Genomic DNA, 21,842 nt, shown 5'->3' on the forward strand with positions numbered 1-21,842 from the left:
TGCAGGAAAATAAAGCAATCCCAACAGATCTGTAAAACTGATGTTAAATATTAATGGAATCACCTTACACAGAATCAAACATGCTATTGTTTTTGTTCCTTGTATGTATTCAAACGAGCCACACAAGTTTATGGCTTCTAGATGCCTTCCCACAGTCCTTCCCATGCCAAACTTCCTTGTTTTTAACTCAATATGATACCTATACAGATGTGATAATTTTCTCATTATTTTTGTTCCACTTCGAGGAAGACGCACTCCAGGAGCAATCATAAAGCAAGAGCATCAATAATTATGTGCATTTTCACTGAGTTTTAGCCTAGAAGTAAGAAATATGACATGATTTGTACTATATAATAAAGATATTTCATATTTCATATGGATATAACCTAATGGAACTTTTGGGTATTAATAACTTGCCCTGATTGTCCATTATGTCAAAAACTCTTATTACTCGTTAATAGTTTTTAAACTGCCACGTGTTAAGGAATTTACATGAATTAAATTGACTATTATAACTGGGTTCCAGAATTACACTGTTTTTAAAGCTATTTCATTGGACTATTCAGCCTGATTCAAGCATTTTTATTTTAAAATATGGCTATTCCCTTTCACATCCCTGCTGAAGAGGAACACATAACTCAAGTTTTGCAACCTTCTACCATTTAAGAAAAATAACCAAAACATACAAATATAAATGTGTAAATAATAAAGGGTATTTTTTAATCCTTCCTTAGTATTAAATATCATGTTCCTTTCTCATTTGCAGTGATAGGTATGGTCCATTATCTTTTTGATAAAGGGGGAGGGTTCTCTAAGCTCATGATTGTTCAACCTCATTCCTGTAAGTTATTTGAAGTATTTATCATTTTGTCATTCTTTAACGCAGAGAAAATTCTTGTTCTTGGAAAATTCTACATCTCCAAGCTTAGTAAGAGGCATTGAAATTTATATTTTCACCATCATCCGGACCATTTCTACTATTTTTCCATAACTTTCCCATAACTTTCCTATATTTCTGCCTAGTTTATGCCACTTTTGCTCTCCAGAATCCCTATTTCTCGTGTATTTATCTAAAATTTCTACATAATTTGATACAAATATGTGCGGCCGACAAGCCAAGCATAGATCCCATATCTTATTTCATGTTCATTGTATATTTGAATGTGCGTTGTATTAATGAGTACATAAATTATAAGCATGTAGTCTATGAATATAAGATCTGACTTCTTGATATATGATCAGATCATTGTACCTATATGACTAGTCTTTAAGCATATTTTCTAAGTACTCGTAATCAAAGGACACTCAATACGCGCATCAAAGTATCAATACAGAACAATACTGTCTAGTCTCACTCATATGATGAGTCTGATCGGCTCTGTATTCAAGTGTGTAAACACCATGAATAGATAATAGGTGGAATTTAGTAGAAAGATCTCAATGAATTGATTTGTATGAATCCTGGAATGCTATGATACCAGATTGTCAATCAGCTTGATTCACTTTATGGCTGTATTTGTGGTCCTTATGTTTGAGACATCAAAGATGTATTATGAATGGACAGTTGTACTTTGGCAATGGCCTAGGAGTTCCTAATTATGGAATTCTAAACAATCTTAGATGGGGTGCACCAAGAAGGTCACGAAGATAATAAAGTTGTTAAGATGGGACCATCCACCCTTCCTGTAAGAAGAGACAGCTCTAGAAGTAAATACCATGAGATACATGGCTAAGGTAGAAGAGTATTAAATAATAGTTATATGATGATTTATAACTGCATTAGTACTTACTCGGATGACCAATTAGGATTCAAAAGTTTAGACCATGCCCTAAGTCATTGTAGGAGCATGCGAGGCTATACATACACGATAACCAATGACAAACAAGTTCCATGTGTGAGTCAATACACTCCTTTGTATCTTCTAGAGCACAAGGACTCAACCTATCAATTGGGTTAAATTGATCTATTATTAATTGATATTGATGATGAAGTTGTTAATTAATTTCTGATGCCAATAAATTTTCTGAGGCCATTGAAGTAGTTAGGTAGGCCGTTACATGGGCTTGCCAAGTCATACTCATAGTTTTTTCTAACATCGGTGGATATACTTAAATTCGATTGGTTCTATGAAAAATATCTAGTTAGCATAATAGGGGAATGCTTTGAATGAAGTTCACCAAGGCAATAATGTCTTGGGACTCGTCTCCTTCTATCTTCCCCCCTTGTACATGTCATCCCCCTACAATGGTCCACTAGGCCCACTACTGTCAACTACTGCATCTCTATGATGTATTCTATGATTCTCACTAATCCTCGTACCTTGACACCCACAATGCGTTGTGTGCCAACCATATCCAGCTGTTGGAATATCAGTTTTCATATTATTTGCATATAAATGTTAAACAATGATAACCAGAATTCTAAAAACAGTGTTCACAATCGTAGACATTTTTAATTTTGATTTAACCTTAAAAACATAAAGAATATATAAATATAAAATACTAGATATTTTATTTTTTTAGTTCCTACATTTTTTTGAATATAATTAGGACATATTATATAAAATTTAATCATTTTTTTTATTTTAAATCCTCGAACACCAGATTAAGCTCTAAAATTGTCATAAAAAATACAGATCTATGCTTACAACTTCTAAACTAAGTTATTTCATTTCTAGCTACAGAAATGTTAAACCAAATATGCCTCCCAAAGGATTAGACCCCTTAACATATATAATCTCTGGATTGCTTGCATGAAAAAATAATAAAACAACTGATTTCTGAAGAATAACATAAAGTATAAAATTAAAACCCTTAAATTTTGAGTCGAACAAAATGAAAGACTACGATGGACATGTTTTCTCCAGGTATTCCTCCATTTTTAATGGAATTTTTTTCATAAAAGGGTCTTTACTATAAATATATTATTCGATGTCCAATAAACCTTATGTTTGTGATCCTTTATGTGGTAGTAAATTGATAGTGACTCAATAAACTAAATTACTTTTCATTGATATACCTATTATTTTACTGTATACAACATATGCACTGACTTAGCTTGCAGATTGAGTTTCCAACATGAGAGTTTCCAACTTACATGGGATTTGTTAGAAGGTGAAAACAGTTCAACAACCCTTTTATTTAATATTTATATCATCAGATAAATTTTATTTATAATCCACATCCACTTAACACTCATCAAAAATTTTAAGATATGGTGAACTATGGAACCTTAATAAGTCATTGTCTTTAGGACTGATACATTAAAAAATGATCAGATGATTCTTCTCTAATAATTTAACTACATTGGCCAAGGATTTCATTGCATCATCTACTCTACTGTCAAAGGTTTAAAATATGACATTTAACTCACTTTTACTGCTGAATGTTTTGGTGCCTATCCTAACTAGAGTTTAATTCCATCATTAGGGTCTCTTAGGTCATCTTCAAATACATTTTCCATCAAGAATATGTTTTTAGTGCGTCATGTCTTGAAACCAGTAACATAGTCATGAGTTGAATTAACCTGGTTGATAGTTTACTATAAAAAGTCCAATATTTTACAAAACCTTTCATGGAAGAGCATTCACAATGTCAGCCTCAAATCCCGCTAACATGTCTGAGTTCCACATTTTAGCGCCAAATTCCACCACACACTGGTTTTTAATCAATAAGTGGCGCCAAAATTACAGAGATAATCATAGAAACTACTCACTCACCTTGTGTCCTGAAAAACAAGTCTTGCCATCATGACCCATGCCCCACCCAACAATGTAAATCAGTTTTCATGTTACATTACATGGATTTTACAGAGTCCAAATAAGAATGTTATGACCAACATAGATACGATGTGCAAGTTATGAATATCCTTAATTTTTCATACGAACATAAAGGAAGGATTAAATCCATAGAAAGTGACAATTGAAACATCAAATTTTAAGTAGTTCAGGTTTCTTACGGTTTTTAGTATTTTTAAAAATTAAATCTCTTATGACAGACACAATCTAGTAAAAAAGTTCAAAATAATTCGAGTAATGTAAAAATAAATAAATTTAGTGTATCATATTTAATCTAGTAGTTTAAAGTTGTAAAATTATTTGATGGATTTAATCTGTAAAAATAATTTGTGTTCAATAATTTGATGGATGTTTTCTGTGGGGAATACTTTGAGTTAAAATTAAGATCCCATAACTAGTGCTTTGGCTGTGCTTTGTTGATGATTTATTGCGGCTCTCGGGAAGAGTAGTGACACATGAAAAATATAAGGGCTGATTAGGCTAGAAGTGGTTGTAATGTGTTGAAGACTAACGGAGTATGGGAAAAGATGTTGTTCAGTGACACCAATGAAGCCAAAGAATGTATTGAATATATGCCTTAGAAAGTCATACATACAGTTGCATTATTGGATGGGTGAGGACCTATGCTCTGTGTTAAACTATAGCGTGAAAAAATGACAGAGAAATCAGACGTAAGGGAGTGGGAACCACACTAACATTCTTGTCACTTTCCAACACGTAAACTAGTTTTTTTATTTATTATTATATGTTAGATTGATTAGTCATTTTCTCATTTGCCCCAAAAAAAAGAGTCGAACCATAAAATATTTTGAATGAGAAAATCACAGTAAAAAATACAGTGGAGCATTTTATACCATGATTGGGGCTTTATTTAGGGATCTTCGATCGTGTCTCAATATACTAGAGAAATAAATAATTCCATTAAAATGTCATATACTGTATTTTAAATTTTGTAAATTCTGGGTCATTTTTTAGTTCAATCACCTCCATGATTGATGTTATACATCACCAGAATGAGAGCAAATACTCAGCTTTCCCAGATATTCTGTGTTCAAAATCTGCATAGTGATTTCAACTTTTTACAAATGTATGTGCTCAGAGTTGACAGGAAAGGCCAATAACTGTCATCAAATATGTGTGCTAACCTCTCAACAGATCACATTTTTCCACGTCGACATGAAAAAGATTAAAATAAAACCATTATGTGTGCATATAATGCATTTATGTTACTCATTTCAATAACCTTTTGCCCTCGTGCTCGGACTATTTTGACACGCCTTTTTTTGCCTGAAAAAATTTCCAGTAAAAACTATTACAATATTTAGGCTTTATATGGTGCAACTAATCATTTTCCCAACCAATAAGAACATGCAGGAAACTGTTGGTTGCTATATGATGGAGGCCAATTGCATAGTTATTTTTAAATGTCATTGTAAATTTAATTTGCTTACTATTAAATAAATTTGACGAAATATATAAACTTAATCTAATATATAGTTAGGGTAAGGTCATCTTCGCAATGACTGGCCTTTCGAGATGTTTTTTAATAATTGAGTTGTTAGTTAATAAGCAATAATAATAATAATACTAAAGATAGTAAGTATAAGAAGAAATAAGTAGTAGTAAGTAGATAGGTAAGTATAGAGAGATATTAATGTGAGCTCTCCTTGACCTAACCCTAGGCCAAGAAGGAAAGAGAGAAGAGGCAGAAAAAAAAACAATGCCTCTCTTAACCAACCAAAAGTCTTCCCATGTACCCTTATAATGTGGGTACACGAACAGGTTACACATATTGGACTTATGGGCCTGTAATATACCCATTACATAGAGAATAATGTTAAAAGGCAAGCTCTCAAGTTAACAGCCCCCCCCCTCCCTCCCCTCAAGCTGGTAGGTAGATACTACTAACACCCGTCTTGGAGGTAAGCTTGTGGAAAATTCTTCCTGGAACGCTTTTGGTAAGGAGATTGACTACTTGATCTGCAGTGGACACATACTTCAGCTTGATTAGCTTCTGATCGATCTTCTCTCTGATGAAGTGACGATGGATTGCAACATGCTTTGTTCTATCATGTTGGACTGGATTGTGAGCAATATTAATAACTGATTGATTGGCACTGTAGAGTGTAGTTGTAGAATCTGTTGAGCTATTTTGTACCCAAAGGTCTTCAAGAATAATTCGGAGCCATATGCCTTCACATATACCTTTATCCAAGGTCCTGAGTTCAGCTTCTGCACTAGATAGTGCAACCACATGTTGTCTCTTGCTCTTCAGTGTGACTAGATTTCCTCTAAGGAAGGTGCAATATGCTGTTGTTGATCGACAATCAGATAGATATCCGCCAGAGTCCGAGTCTATATAAATTTCCAAATTAAAAGCACTACTCCTCTTGTACAGCAAACCATGACCTGTTGTGCCCTTGAGATATGATAACACTATTTAGGAAGCTTACATATGAGGTTTACGGGGACTATGCATAAATTTGCTGAGGAGTCTAACTCCAAAAGCAACATCTGGCCTGGTATGATTGAGATAAATAAGCCTTCCAACCAAGCGCTGATATATTTCCATATTGGCAGGAGCAGACTCTTCACACACACCCAATTTAAGATTAGGTTCGGGAGGTGTTGCAGCTGGTTTGCAATCACTCATCCCTATTTCATGTAAAAGATCCATAATATACTTGCATTGTGATATAAATATCCCTTCCTTTGAGTACACAATTTCTATACCCAGAAAGTACCTCAGTGGTCCCAATGACTTAATGTTAAACATTTCAGCTAAGCGCACACCAAGCAGCTTAATTTCTTCCTCATCATTGCCTGTAATGATAATATCATCCACATACACAAGGACAATTGCTACCTACCAAGACAGAGATTGCTTCACAAATAGAGTGTGATCACCATGACTTTGTAAATACCCCATTCACTTCAGACTTTGGGAAAATTTACAAAACCACACCTTGAGGAATGCTTGAGGCCATACAATGTTTTCATCAGCTTGCAAACTTTATCACAAGATATATCAGAGTATATCAGAGCTAATTGCATATAAATTTCTCCATCCAAATCTCTGTGTAGAAAGGCATTTTTAACAACATATTGATATAATTTCCACTGCAGACTCGTTGACACTACAATCAGTATATGTACTGTATTCAACTTGGCCACTGGATCAAACATTTCATCATAATCAATCCCATAGCACTATGTATATCCTTAGGCCACCAATCGTTCTTTATATCTTTCTATGGATCCATCAGCTTTGTATTTAACAATATACACCTATTGACATCCAACAGGTTTTTTACCTTTTAGTAGATCTATAATGTCCCATGTATCATTCTTCTTGAGAACTTCCATTTATATGTCCATTGCTTTCATCCATCTATCATCCGCTAGAGCTTCAGTAACATTCTTCAGGATAGTGATGGAGTCAATTTTCATTAGGAATGTCTGAAACTCAGAAGAAGTACAATCATATGTCACAAAGTGTGAAAGAGGATATTTTACTCCCTGAGTACATGTCCTCTTTCCTTTCCTGAGTGCAATAGGCCAACCGGGATCGTCATCCTGATCTGGTAAAGGCTCCTCTTCGATTATATGATCCCCATCTTCAGGAGTCACTTCTTCATTTTGTGAGGCTAGTTCAGCTTTGTTGTGGTAAGCTTCTTCATTTCCAATTGTCCTTACCTCTTCTGCAGATACTCTATAATCAATAAAATTATCAGTCAGATCCATATCAGCTGGTGACTGTATAGGCTCCAAGAGTTCATTATTCTGGAAATTAGTGCCGAAGACTTCTGCCAACTCATCTGCAGGAAATGCAGCTTGAACATTTTCTGCTATTCCACAATGGAAAAAATGTGTTATTCTCATCAAATGTGACATCTGCTAATATATAGAACCTCCTTGACTTAGGATCATAGTACTTGTACCCCTTTTTTTCTTGAGAGTATCCAATAAATACACATCTAATTGCTCGTGGACTGAGTTTATCTATTGGGTTGTGTATATGAACAAAGGCTGTGCAGCCAAATACTCTGGGCTTTAGCTTTGTCCTTAAGTCAATATGAGGAAAATGCTTAGAAAGAATCTCAACTAGACTATCACAATTCAGTACTCTTGATGTAACCAATTAATTAGATGCATTACAGTAAATATAGCTTCACCCATGTAGAGTTTGGACACATTTTGATGTAAGAGGAGTGTTTGGGGTGTATTCACCACCTGGCCAATCTTCCTTTCTGTTACGCCATTTTTTTGTGGTGTGTAGACACACGATGATTCATGTACCATCCCATGTTCTAAGAAGAAGGAGGACAAGGTATTATTAAAGAAATCTGTTGCATTATTGTTTAAAAATTTATGTACACATACACCAAACTGAGTTTTAGCTCGTATGCAGAAGTCTTTGATTACTTTTGCCACTTCTGATTTCTGTGTAAGGAGATGTACCCAGGTTAACCGCGTACAGTTGTCGACCAGAATAAGAAACCATCTTGGCCCTGTCAATGATGTAATAGGTGATAGCCACCATACATCACCATGAACTAGAGAAAATGGAATCTCACTTCTTTCACTAGTCCCATTATACGATGCTGACTTGTGCTTAGCACATTGGCAAGATTCACACACAATTCTAGATATCTCAAGGTTCTTAGCAAAAAGAGGAAACATTTTCTCCATCAATACATAAGCCGGATGTCCTAGGCAAAAGTATAAAAGTTTAAATTCTTAAAGCTGACTACTTCTCTTATCTTCAAGCTTCTGAGCATACACCATCATCTCTGTCTTCCACTCATCTGTGATGTAAATGAGCCCATTCCGTACCTCAATGGGTGAAGTCTTCTGGTTCCTTGCCTTGTCATAAACAAAACACAAAGTAGGATCAAAGATTAGTGTACATCCAGTATCCCGAGCTAAACGTTGGGGTGAAATAAATTGAGCGCTTAGACTAGGCACATGGAGAACATTCTTAATGATTGCCACATTTTTGACCTTTACATTACCCACACCTGTGACGGGTAATGATGTTCCTCCTGCAGTGAATACCTTTTTACCTCCGTCACAATGAAAGTATGTATAGAACTTGGCCTGATAAGGTGTAATATGATCTGTTGCTCCAGAATCAAGAATCCAAGCTCGATAAATTTGATTTTGTAGGTAAGATGGATTACCTGATCTGATGACTATGCTGGCCATGGACGAAGAGCTGACTAGGGCATTCAACTTCTAGAGCTCCTCTTTAATATGACGAACCTCCTCAGTGCTGGATTACACCATTTATTTTATTGTCCCTAGGTCAGATGATTCAACTCCTCTCAAAGTAATGACATATAGAGGGGCCCATATTGACCCTACCTCCTTCACCTTTATGGTCTTCTTGCCCAGTAGCTTTATCTGCACTTCTAGAGTCATTCTCTCTAGTCTTTTGACCCTTCACCTTGGCCATTAGTCCCAAGCCAGTCTCCTCCTTCAAAGTACTAGTAGCAACTTGTAATCAACCTTCTTCCAAGATGAGATTGATATCTTGTTCCAGATCAGGAATATTTTCTCGATTCAGAATATGTATACTTACAGATTCATATTCGAGGTTTAAACCCATTAAGAATTTGAACATTCTGTGTCGAAGAGTATATTCCCACTCATCTGGGTTACGAATTGGACAGTAGTGATCCAGCTCCAACCAAATGATCTGAAGTACATTTACATAATCATTCACACTCCTTTCTCCCTGTCGTAGATTCCTGCCTTTAATCACAATCTCATAGGTCCTCCAAAGATTATTCTTCTTAAGAGAATTCTTCTCGACATAATCCCAAATCTACTTGGCTCTCTTCAGAAATAAAATCTTAGGAAGTTGATCTTTAGTCATACTGCTTAGTAGAAACACATGGGCAATAGCATTATATTACTTTCAAGACTTGTACAACGGATTTGTTGGAGCCATTTCTGCACTTAGATGGTCAAACAGCTCCCCCCAATCAGAGTGGGCTCTACTCGCTGGCCCCATTGAGCAGAATTCCTTCCATTCTATCGGAGTGGCTCTACGATAGAAGGAATTCTGGAGGGAAGAAGACTATAAGAGTCCCTCAGATCTCTGTCTTCGTGAGCACCACTTTCTGCTATAGATGATGCTCCACTAACCATCTTCAACTAAACAAATTCCCACATTGAACTTGATAGGAGTAAGACTACCACACAATGTTGGTCAACAGCAAATCTCCAATAACGATGATGGAACTCCCATCTCCTGTTGGATCAACACTTCCACACGATGACGACGTTAGGACCAAAAACCAGGTGATGGGGCTTCAGGCTCCTTTTGTATCGACGCCCCCAGGGAATGCATCTACATAGTGACAATGGCAAACACAACAACGATGAATCTTCTCGACCTCTTAGGCAACGTCTTCAACACAATGACGACAAGGAATACAGCCACGGTGAGTCTTCTCGACCTAACAATCTCTGCTCTGATACCATGTGAGCTCTCATTGACCTAACCCTAGGTCGAGAAGGAAAGAGAGAAGAGGTAAAACGAAAAACAATGTCTCTCTAAACCAACCAAAAATCTCCCGTGTACGCTTATAATGTGGGTACATAAACAGGTACATATATTGGACTTATGGGCCTGTAATAGGCCCAACATAGAAAATAAATTTAAAAGACAAGACTCTCTGGTTAACAATTAAGAAGGAATCAAGTGGTAGTAATAGTAATTTAGTATTTATAGTAATATAAACTCGCCTATAGTTATTAAATACCAATTATACGGGTTTAATTTTTGTTATAGAATTAATATAGGTATTTTTATATGATCTTTATATTATATATATTATGTATTTTTTATAGTAAGAAATCGATAAGAAAGGGTTATTTATCAAACACCTTGGAGGTGTTCAACTAAATACCCCAGAGGGGCTCAAAATAAGAGATCTATAAATTAATAGATTTTTTATATGCTTTTTTAATATATATTATATATATTTTATAGAAGAAAACCAAGGATAAGAAGAGTAGTTCTATCGAATGCCCCTTGGAAAGTTCGACAAAATGCCCGACAAAGTCATGTTATGTATCTTTTTGTAGTTTTTTATATTTTTATAAAGTAGTCAATAGGTAAACGTATAAATGGAAAAATAATCATCGAACACATGGGATGTTCGATGAAATGCCACAAAAAACTGCAGTACAAAATTTCAAGTAAAACACGATCACTATATATATTGAAATAGAAATTAAGAGTCCAAAGTATATGAAAATATACAAATCAACCAAAGAAAGTCGTGTAGAATCTGAACCTCCATGATTTGACGAACAAAGCTGGCGGTGCTGATCGCCACCACCTAACTTCGATATGTAGTCTCGTTGCTCGTCTTCTCCATCCGGGTGGAAATCCAAGCTGCTCAGACTTTTCTTCGGCGCTGTCCAGAGCTCCAAGAATGCTCAGAGGGGTGTCATGCTCCACTTTCCTACTCTTGACATCGCCAGAAGGGATCCCCGCCGTCATGAGGCTTATGGTTGAAAGATAGTTGAAATGGGTGCTTTCGAGCCCCCTTGAACAGCTTGGGACAGACCTCTTAGACCGTTTGATGGAGGGGGTCCTCCCAGGCCGTTGGATTGCCCTGTAGTCCCCCCTCGCCGACCGAAAATGGCCTCCGACAACAGTGCCAATGGGAACGACAGATGGGGGGCGCCCCACCGTTCAATCTGGTCTTGAAATCATTCAACCCATGCGACTAAATCTCAGCGATGGAGAGCTTAATTTGGTGTACCCCCGCCTCCACGTCAGCACACCAAATCATCCACCCCGTTAGCTGCCTTGTCATTAGGCTCTCCTTTAATTAGTCAGCCAATGGGTCCCGCGTCCGCGTCAGTACTGTCAACCAATCAGGGCCCTGGAAATAGAAATAAAAAGAAATTAGAAAAAAAGGGATAGATCTCACAGTTTGATCTTCTTTAAGAAAATAGGACAGACGATATCATATCTGTCTACTTAAAATAGCCTGAAAAGACATGGGCTTTAGGTCGTGTTGGCTCAAAGCCCGGTCTTAATTTAGTAGCTATTTTCTTAAGATCGCGACCCATCGGGCCGCGATCGCTTGGTTACTCGGTGGCCCGGACTACTGCGAGAGTAAGAGAGATAGTGGGATTCTAAATCCCATATCAAAAAATGTAGAAACATGCAGTGCTTTATAAATGTTGGCATATATTCTCTATTGAATTAAAATGCCATACCTCTCCTATGTACCACAAATTGGTTCTTCTTTGGCCATGAATGATCCTCTATAAGATCTCTTTGTGAGGCCAGGTGGGCTTGCCTACCAGGTGCCGCCTCTTGCCTTATGCGCGCGGGCTTGAGTGCCATGTGCTAGCCTATCTGTGGCTGGCTTGGGCGCTGATGTGCCTGGTCGGCTTCTAGCTAGCCCTGACCGAATTAAAACCTCTTTTATTTTTTTAATTTTCTTTCCTTTCTTTCTCACTCTCTCTCATTCATTTTCTTCTCTTCAATATTGAGTTCAGCCCTACAATAGCATAGATAACATACTAAATAAAACATTGGAAAATTAACAATGTCTTAAATATATGTTTACTAAGAAATTCTTGAGTATGTAGAACATGCATAAAAATGACATTAAAATGCATTTCTTATCACATGCTCTATTTAATGGATAAAATACAAAATTCTTGTAAACTTAAAGATAATACACATGAAATGATCCCCAAATGACTTTAAAATGTGTATGATTACATGCCACATTTTGGGTCTATCACTTTATGAATAAATCAGATAGTGATTCAATAGTATATTCATAAACCTTTTTAAACAAATCAATAAAATATGTTCTACCTTACAATATACTTTACTTACAAGTTGATGTAATAAATTATTTACAAAACACAAAAATGTAAAATTTTCAAAGATTATTCTAAATAAGATTAAATAGTAATTTTCAATCCTAGTAAAATGCACATATATTGATAATAATAAATATGTGGGACATTATTATGATATTTTGGATGATGTTTATTCTTATCACATGTCTTTGAATCTTTTATTTACGTTATTTTTGTGCATTTTAAGGAACTTGATATTGCTTTATTTCCAACCTGACTCTTTACATATAATTTTCATATAATCTCAGGGGCCAAAACCTTAGATAGGTGTGTCAAAATCTATGTGTAACTTCTTACCCTTTCTGTAAAATGCGCATTTTATTTATTTTCAAAACATTGACAATAAACATTTTTTATTGTCAATATTGTAAAAACTTGAGGAAATTTTGCATGGGTTCCTTTCAGAAAAAGTTAGTTTTCATATTATTTTTTATAATAATCTACCTAATTCATGTGACTTTCTTAAACATTTTTTAGGATAATATTTGATAATCCTTTTTGAGACGTGTTTTTCAAATTCAGTAAACATATATTTTATTATAATATAGTAACTCCAATAGATAATTCAATGGCATATGCATCCTCATCTTCCTGAAGTAAATATGTACCTAAAAGGGGTCTTATTTTCATTTCATCTACCATTATGATAAAAGTATTTTAATACATGCATACAATAAATAATACTTTGAATTTTATTTTTTTACTTTGCGTAAATATTCATAAGATTAAAACATATTCTGGTGTCATTGAGCACGATAATGTTATGGAAACAAAATACTTCATTATATCAATCAGGAGGATCACAATATTATCCCCTTCGACTAGTCAATATATGCAGGAAAGGTGCTGCATTTTATTCATCAAACTATGGTATCAGCTTACAGACATATTACTTGGTCTAATTATTTTGAGAATACGACATCAAATCTTACATTATATATATATATAGATATATATTAACATGCATGTATTTAAATTGCAACAACAAGGAATGACCTAAAGTCCAGGTGTAAATAAAAAACTAATCGGTCTAGATTTTAATCTCATGTAACATTATGCAACACAAAATAGATACCTACTCCTTACACTCTTAATTGTAAACTACACAGTTACCCTTTAATACAAAATCATATTTTTTCAAGTATTTCTCAGAAAAAAGTTATAATATTCAACTTAAATATGCATATTTAAGAAATAATCAATGTCAATATTGACTAACCAGTTGTCTGTAACTTTCATGAATACTTTGTATTTATTCTGGGGTCTCATATCCAGTCCTTTTTTATTTATTTAACTGCATCTCTCTTCAATGATGTATTCATGTCATCAAAATTTTCTAATAATCTAGCAAAAAATACTTGGTCATTTTAACTGTTGATAAATACAACCTTTTAGTTGATGTTATGGTTGAGCTAACTCAGTACTATTCCTAAGCTATGTAAAATATAACTCAATAGTGATTCGAAAGTGTTGTTTTCACAAGAAGAATATGTTTGGAAACTAAAACCTCTTTAAATGGTTATTACAGAAGAAAAAGAATATTTTCTAAATCATAAATATAAAAAAATGAATTATGGTGAGTTTAAAAAGTGACAAATGATACAGATGTATGAACCCTAGAAGAGTCGATGGTGATGGATACTGAGACAGATTGTGAGAAATGAATGCGGAAGGTTGTGTGGGGATGGACAGTGGACAGGGTTAACGAAGAAATAAAGATAGATATTTCTTTAGAAAGATATATATGTAAAGAAGATCTGTGTATAACGTCATAGTGGATCAATGATTAATATAGTGATGACTTGCAAGTATTTAAGCTAACAGTGTTTGAGATAGAACATAGTGTAACTGCAAGGAGCTCACCTAGATCCATCCATTTGCCAATGATCAAGGGCAGTTTATGTTGCAGGAGAGCTCTTATACTTTTCTACTAAGTTGAATCTTCAATTAATGATTAGAACACTAAGAAATAAATCTTGATCCCAACATAACCTCTCTTACTCAATGTACAGTATTCCAGAAATTACAAGATGTGTTTATTTATGTCGGCGAATGTATTTAGAGCTCTACGGGTGTGAGGGATAGAGCAGAGAAAGATTATCAGGCCCTAAAATTTTGAGCCAAAAAAATCCCAATATCATGAGATATACTTCCCAGAAGTTGATCAGATTTTTCCTATTGACTACTATCTCGTAAAGGATAAATCACCAGTGTATCAATGGACTTTGAAATTAGAGAAACGCTTAATGGATTTTAGTAAAGTGCCAAACTATATCTTTTCATGAATGTTCAAAGTGCATTATGTAAACTCAATATTCATATAATGGGTTCACATTACTTCAGACATTTATTCATATGATAATAAGCTACTTTATGTGACTCAAACTATGCAATTCACACATGCATTAAATTAAAACCTACATGTCTATAAAGATATGTGCATTTTCACCTTCTGCTCAACGTGGAAAATCATAGCTTTTTGCCTTGATATTTTCTTGACATATTCATAACTAGGTCCTATTTACTGATAAAGAATTTATATGATTTGGATACCATTTGACCATTGAAACATGACAGCTCCCATGGACTTCTCTATCTACCTTAGATACTGATATCTGAATTAATGGGTTATGGAATGAGAGGTTAAATGTAATGCATAAAATTTAGTGTTGGACTTATAAAGTGAATCTCAAACTTGTAGTTGTGATAACATGATTACTTAATGGATATTTAGATACATTTTATATGATTATGGTATTATTAATTCAGGATTTATTATGCTATTATTTGAATTAACTAAATATTTATGCATGAGCTATAAATTCTAATTTTTGCACATTATGGTTATTTTTGACTAAACTCCTTGACTTCTTTGAAGTCAAGCAGTTTACGTACTGATGAGTATTCTATAGTTTCACATGTGCAGAAATTCACAGGAATAAAAAGATACAATTCTTCAAGAGTTGGAGAATTTTTTAGAGTTTAGTGATTCTCGAAAGGGGGGCTTGAAAGGAGAAAAAGGGTGTTTGGGGCCTTCAAATGAGAAATCAGAGGAAGATGGGCCACTACCTAACCTTTCCATTGGGCCCTCAAAAGCCTTCCAAAGAAAGAATTTGAAGATTACAAGGGGAAACTCTCAACCCATGGAGAAAAAGAGACAAAAATGGCAAGAAAAGAAAATAGAAAATACCCAACGGGGTATTTTAGTAATTCTTCCAATCTATAAATAATCTTTTGTCCCTCATTTCTCCTCATTCTGGACGTGCTCTTGGAAGTGGCTGGCTAGCAAGACAAGGCATATTTCAGGATCCAGGTTGTTCAACCTGCTTAATGTAAGTTTGTTGAAGTTTTCATTCAATCTCGTCTCTTATTTGCATTCAAAAACACCTGATCCTGGTTAAATATAATGATCCAGACTTGAGAGGAAGCATTGAGGGCTCACTAGGCTTGCAATGAGGTTTAAGAACCTAGGTTTCCATTTTCACATCATCATCCATCCATTTACCCTTAAAATCCATCATTTTCTCACTCTAAACATTCAATTTTCCCTTCTTTCTCTCCTAGAATTGTTTCATTCTCTATATAGATCTTCATACATATCCCTAGTTCATCCTCTTGAAATTTCATAACAAGTATCCTTCATTTTCACCTTCAAATTCCATCTCAAACTTCTTCTACACTCTCTCTTCATTTTCTCTCTCTATCTCTTCAGTTCAGTCATTTTCTCTCTCTAAAACTGTTTCTTTCTCTATCTAAAATTCATTCTAGTCTCCCTCTAGATCCTCCGTCACTCTTCCTTTCAAATTTGAAAAACAAATCATGTTTGAATTCCATCATTTAGGGCAAAAGAAGTGGAGAGTGGAGGACTTAGTCAAATTGGCCACACAAGGACCACCGGCTCATCCAGTCCGCCACCGCTGTCGCCGCTCCGCCACCACTCCACTGCCGCCGCTGCCAGCGATAGCCGGAAAAGGTATTTTTTCTCATTTTATGTATTTAAAATTCCAAAAAAATAGAAAAAATCCCTAAAATTATTATAATCAATATTCATTATTTTTAACATCTACAAAAATTCCAAAAAAAATATTTAACTCTTGTTTTTAATATTTCTAGTATTTGTGTAGTTCATTAAATTCAAAAAAATTCAAAAAATATATATATCCTATTTCTAGAGTTAATTTAAATTTTAAAAACCAGTCTAAAATATTTTGTGTTTTTCTTTGTAATTCTGACTTACTTTAGATCATAAGAATTTATATAAATTGACTAAAAATCCATAAAAATCTCAGAAATTATATATCTCACTTTTAAACTCACTTCCTTCATTCTAAGCTTGAGAAAAATTCTGAAATTAAATTTCTGCCTCTCTGTGGATCGATCCATTACTTCCCCTATAGTAATTATAGAGTATTTAAGTGGAAATGTTTCATAAAAATTGTTCGTCAAGTCTAAATCAAAACAACAACATAAAACCCCTAAATTTGGACTTATCAAATTGCACATTCAAAATCGAAGCATTTATTGTGTATTATTTTTATCTTTGATATTAATTTTTAGGTTTTTAAAATTAGAAACACTCCCTTTTGCCTTTCAAAATCGATGCTGGCAGATCAAGCCCAAATTTGAAAACTCTTCCTTTATCACTCTCTGAGTGAAAATTTTCAATACAAAGATCAGTCAACAGACCTACCCTCACGTATAAACTTATAGGCTGTTTTTTATAGACCTTTCAAAACTATCTTTGTTGCAAAGTTATCCTAAATTTGAAGAAATCAAACCTAGAAAGTACTCTGCCCGATGATATATGTTGTCAATGACCTTGGTCTACGGATTATCAATTGCACATTTCTTCTAACTGTGTTTTTGTTTTGAATTTTAGAATTATAGTTAACATTCAGAAGAATATTTAGGATCCAAACTCATCTGATTAAAAATAAGTTACTCGATGGACAATACTGTGATTCAAGATTGAAACATCTATCAACCTTCTCTTAAATATCACTCCATACATGTTTATTAAATATTTTTAATATTTGTTTTTCAAAATATTTATTTATAGAACTATAAATGTATATTTTATCAAAAATCATGCAATTTAATGCCGTATTGAATAAGTTACACGAAACAGAAGATGTCATCGACACATCACAAGCAAAACAGAAGTACCCAACTTGTACAGAAATTTATGAAAGAATCACAAAAAAGGAAATAATTGAAAGTTCTATTTATGCTTATTCTTCGGTATCTAATGAAACCTAGGATAGTCTATCCATAGTTTTTTTTGACGTATTTTGGAACTTATTGGCAAGAGAAGGCATAAACATCTGGAAGCACTCTGAAGAGGTCTCAAACAAATAATCTTTTTATTCAAAGGTATTCAACTGGTGGTGAACTGGATCATGAGAAATATTAAATCCACATCAACATTTAACATGAGCCAGCGGTATCAAGAAGGGAGGAAAAAATCAGTTAAAATGCAAAAGCAATGTATATTGAATCATCTTGTTATCCTTTATTAAAAATTATATCAATGTTTATGGGAAAAAATTCAGAAATATTTCTATCCTAAAAAAATTTACTTCGTTGGAGTTACCTTCAGATTTGTGAGTATTTAGGATAACTTAATATACAAATTTTAGGTAGATTTCTGAGGTCATGTACATAAAAGGCTTCGGGGGCTAGAAAAAGAATGTTTTGTTCGAGGAATGGAAGCAAGTGAACAATTGTTTCTTCGTGGAAGATAAGGGGGTCAAGATGAGACAGATTCATAAGCATTTTTTTTATTTCAATCCGTGTTAAGCCCTATTACCAAGTACCTTTCTTGGGGATTCACTCTAACATTATTCAGGCTCATTATTAACTCAGGCTACATACTCCGCTACAGCATTAAGGACTAGCCTAAGCTGTACAGAAAATTTTGAGTCTGCCTTATTCACTAGCCAATTTTCTAGACAGTTAAACACATGGGACATAATTGAACATATTACAGTGAATAAAACTCAAATGACCAAATTGATCCTACTCTTACCTCACGTCTCAGTCACTTAAACAAACAGTTGTGCAATTTTGATACTGCATTAAATGTTGTATTAAATGGCTTGAAAAATTCATTGATATCAGAAAGCCATTTGGTTGCTAAAGGATAAACTTTTAAACTCACTAAACTGCATAAAATTGAGGATGTAGATAAATGGTTGTCAAGGGTTCCCCTTTAAATGGTAGACACGAACAAATGGATCCAGTTCATTAGAAAATATTTGATAAGTATTCGAGCAGTTTTGTATGTAGATATCATAAATGAATCAAACCTATTTTAACAGAATAGAAAAAATCAGTTTAAAAAATCAAAGAAAATACAAGGCGAAAAACAACTGATGGAAATGGATTGGCCAAGTCTAGTCAGTAACTATTGAGGAAAAAGAATTAAGATCTCTGAAACTTTCAAACTACAATGAAAAATTACTAGGGTAAGTACCTTTTTGAGTTCTTAAATTTGCAATCAAAGTAAATAACTCACACTTTAAAGCGTTCAGTTTGACCTGCTGACTGATTTCAGGTAAAATGATGTTGAAAGTGATAATAAAAATTTGACAAAAACTATTTTTTCAAAAACTATCGATCGAAGGATGATTATCAGATCATGCTGAAAAAAGTCAATAGCAAATGTACAATAAGTTATGTTTGAAAAGTCGGTGCTTAGACAATGACCTAATTTTTAAGTCTAAACAAACTCAGATAGTGGACCAAGAAAATGATGTTAGTATTAGACGTGTAAGGTATGGATGAAAAAACTAGAAGGGCAGGATTCCAAAGAAGCCACAATCATGAAACATGGAGGTTCAACTACAGAGATCTTGCACTCCGAACTCAACACATAGACATTGTGAATCACATAATATGCAATTGTCAATCTATACTTTGAATGGTTAATATTGACAGAAGTGCAATGATTTTATATCCATGAAATTTCACTCGGCATTGAATCTACGTCCAACAAAATCTTGGAACTGGATTCTGAAACAAAGGGGAAACCGACAAGAAAACCTGATAAAAACATTGGGCTGAAACGGGAAAAAATAGTGATGAGTTGATATATTTCTTTCTAGTTTTCTACTCTAAATCCCAAATTAAAGCTATCGATATAAGTATCGAGAAAGAGTTCATCTTTCAAACCCAAAAACATCAAAACATAAGACTACAACCAAATATGATGATCATGAATTACTTCATTCTTTATTCTTGGACATTTATAGGTTTTTGAGATGCATCTCTTCCTTATTTGATTAATTGATAAGATTGTTTACCTGGCTGTACATCAACATGTTGAATTCTATTTCTTAAATTTTGGTTAAAAAATGTTTACATGCTGAATCTATCGTGGATTTGTCAGTGGTTTTGCTTGGAGAATATAGGGAGAGAGCGGGGATAGAGATAGAGAGAAATAGAGAGAGAGAGAGAGAGAGTTTGCATCTTTGAAACAAGTCTGAAAAATTTTGTTTCATAAGTGGGTAGCTCCGAGATTAAATCCTAGAAGTTTCTTTTTTGCTTATGCAGACCATAATCATTAAATGGACAACATTGGATGCTTCAGATTGCACTATATACTTTGAGAAAAACTCAACCCCAAATTATCACATCAAACAATACGAGTTTCTTCCAAGGTAGATACTATGTCAAGTGTTCATTGGTTTGACAAGACACATGGGAAAACAAATATTTATTTTCCCTCAGAAATATGTGGGGCATATTGCATCAAATGTGCACTGTGTATAGGCTAAAGCCACTGGGCATGCTTCTTGGTGTATTGCCACGTGGTGGAACAGCCATGCCACCTGGTGCAATGCACTTGTACCAATTATTTTAAGGTCTTGTTAATATCACATGTTTCATATATGTTAATGAGGGTTTCTTGATTAAAATTTTCAACATTGGTTCCTAAATTTGATACCATAAAAACTCATGTCACCTCTAATAGATGATTAGAAAAAATAATGAGTTTTGACTGGAAAAATGAATCAATCCCTACTTTGAAAGTTGCCAAGCCAATTTTTCATAATAATCCTCAGGAAATTTTGCAAAAGTCCCTATCCATTGGAATAATTAATAAAAGTCCCCAAATTCTAAACATATCCACAAACATCCAAAAAACTTGTATGTGTTAGCCATTATGCCAACGTATCACTCCAGTTAATAACTTCAAGATCCCAAAAATATTGATTGGGATGCTTTTATTAATTATTAATTAATCAAGAATAAATTTAAACCCAAGTGTTTGGTTCAGTTGTGAAACTATGGGTCCCAAGCTATAAATTGTGCCCTAGAAGATACAAATGAGTATATCAACTACCTCTTGCAAAGCTTCTTTCTCATCATTGACTGTGTATTCAGAATCATTTATCTATTTAAGACTCTTGATTAACTTAGGTCAGGATTAACTTATGAAACCATTGTTGCTTATTTTGGTTGGAACTAATGCATGATAAACTCATCTTAGGACACTTTCTCCAGTAATTACAATTCCTTGACTAGGGCTTTAACCAGATTATCTTCTTTGAGTCCATCTCCTCTAATATTGAGGATGGGCAATATCATCTTAACTAAACAATCACCTTAGTGGACTTGTTTCTGGATTCGTCTAGGATGCTTTGGAACATCATTATTGGAAACTTTTTGGACATAGTCAAAACACAATCTTCCATCCCTAAGGCGTCTCTGGTATCATAGATATAAGGACCACATAGACAGCCATGAGATGAATCAATCTGATTGTAAATCAGTATTATACTATTCGGTACTTAGTACCGATCAGTTTAATGAACTCTTTGCCCAACGAGCTCTCACCATTTGTCCTTAATGTATCTACACTAATTGCTATGGGATTGGTGATAATTGGCACTGTATGAATTCAAATCTCAAACAATATGAAATAGTATTTTAAAAAATAGGCCAAATATTTGAAACAGATATTTATTCAACTTAAAAACATAAAGTCATAAAAATACAAAAATAAAAATTTTGAATTATACAATAATAGTACCAATATGAATAGTTTAAAATTTTGTCCTCTTTATAACATGCACAAGTATGATACATTTACCATTTATACATCATCTTTTAGGGCCATGCATCATTGTTATT

Source organism: Wolffia australiana, chromosome 9 (assembly GCF_029677425.1).
Source record: "Wolffia australiana isolate 7733 chromosome 9, ASM2967742v1".
Classification (NCBI taxonomy): Eukaryota; Viridiplantae; Streptophyta; class Magnoliopsida; order Alismatales; family Araceae; genus Wolffia; species Wolffia australiana.